Source organism: Atractosteus spatula (genome assembly GCF_055471065.1).
Source record: "Atractosteus spatula isolate fAtrSpa1 chromosome 10 unlocalized genomic scaffold, fAtrSpa1.hap1 SUPER_10_unloc_6, whole genome shotgun sequence".
In the NCBI taxonomy this organism is placed as follows: Eukaryota; Metazoa; Chordata; class Actinopteri; order Semionotiformes; family Lepisosteidae; genus Atractosteus; species Atractosteus spatula.
The window spans coordinates 1,358,786-1,360,742 of NW_028296626.1; positions in this window are offsets into that span (position 1 = coordinate 1,358,786).

The following is a 1,957-nucleotide window of genomic DNA, read 5'->3' on the forward strand; positions in this document are numbered from 1 at the left end:
TGTTGTTGAAGCTTATTCCTTCGCTTCTCTCCAGACACAGCTGGGTGAGCTTCTCCAGGACAGGAGGGTCTTCTGTACACAGAGTGGGGCAGGGGTGTGGAACAAGCCGCCCATCCCTGTGGTGGAAGCCGAGACCCTGGCTTCTCTCCAGACACACCTGGGTGAGCTCCTCCAGTCAGGACAGGAGGCTCCTCTGTACATAAAGGGTGGTGGGGGTGGGATACAAACGTACCCTTCCATTTGACTAAACAACCTTTTCTCCATATCCCTGCTTTACCCTGAGAGCCAAGAGGGTGGAGTCCCATCCAAATAACAAAAGACAACACATCTATTCAACTGACACTCAGAGGTGACCGAACACATTTCAGGTTTACACCCCAGTTAAACGTGCCTTTCCTTCATTTCAGATCGCTCTGCTCCCCATGATCTCTGAAAACCCACTCTCACACACCACGCCCTCACATCGCACATGGCTCTACATTCACCAGCTGTAATACAGCTACGAACAAAGACAGACATTGAAGTTCGCCATTACTAAATGACATTCGTATTAGTTCATGCATGTATTAATGTTCACTGGAAAGCAGTTTCAGTTAAATATTAAAATGTTCCCAGCGACAGCTGCATAACAGACTCATGACAGTAGTGACCGTATTATGTCCACCCTATCTGGGGATGTTCTAATGTGACTCCAGCTGCTTAAACCTCATGAAGAGGTGATGTCAGTTCGTCCCCCTACTTCAGTAACCACTAGAGGGCAGCAGCTCTTGCTCTGAGTTCGCTGAAAGAGAGACTTACAGAAGACACAGGCACAAGAACGGAGCCTGGAGAGATGTTCAAATAAACGCCGCCCCCCAGGGAGACCCGACTGTGTAAGAGCCTGGGACCTGTGAAAAGAGTCTTTTATATTTCTATTTAAGTGATTTTTTTAATATTTATTTTGTATTGCTGTACGCATCTTAATTTTTCGTCTATTCTGGTGTCTGGTTTTCTGTTTTTTTTGGCTTGTCTTGGACTGCTGTAACACATCAATTTCCCTTCAGGATCAATAAAGTCCTATATATCTTCTGCTCTGTTTTGTACCTTACAGAATGATGAGTTAAAAGCTAAGTCAGCCATTTACAGAGCAACACCCACACTAACACAGATGATTTTTTTTAATTCCCACAACAGATAACAGTATATTCAAACAAAGCAACAGCAATATAATAAACCTGACAGGAGCTACTTTAACACCTCACGCTCTTTCACACTTCAATTCTCTCAACAGATGGGCAAAAAAAAATTCCAGCAAAGAGATAAGACTTTTATTGTCCCCTGAGGGAATTTTGTATGGACACCCAGCACTCCTGTACATTTAAATAGCATGCACAAAAAGAGAGAAGAAAATAAAATCATTGCACATTACACTATTACAAAAAATAAGAAAAACACTGCACATCATTCTATTGCACATGTACAGTAGAACACATAACATGGAACGTTTATAACACATCGCAAAAACATATTGCACTCAGGTGGGTTGTAAGAGTCAAAATTGTTTATCCTTGACATTTTTGTGTTGACAGCTGTAATGCATAGTGGAACAAAGGAATCTTTGTATCCGTTTCACTTACCTTTGGGAACCCTGAAACGTTTGCCCGAAGGAAGAAGTTGGTATTCAGGGTTGAGGATGTGGGAAGGATCTGATATCATTGTTCCTGTCTGTCTGATTAGGGATTTTTCAAAGATGGCCTGCGGGGAGGGCTGCTGTTTCACTCCCTTGACCTTGAAAGCTGTCTGGATGAGGCGGGTCATTTGCCATTTAAAATGAACTGATAGATGACCGAACCACACTGAAATACCATATCTGATAATGCTCTCGATTACAGCTCCAGAGACAGATAAAGTGGGTGACCGCAGCTACTGTCTGCAACACAGTGTGGTGTGAATGATACAGGGTGTAAAGACCTTTTTC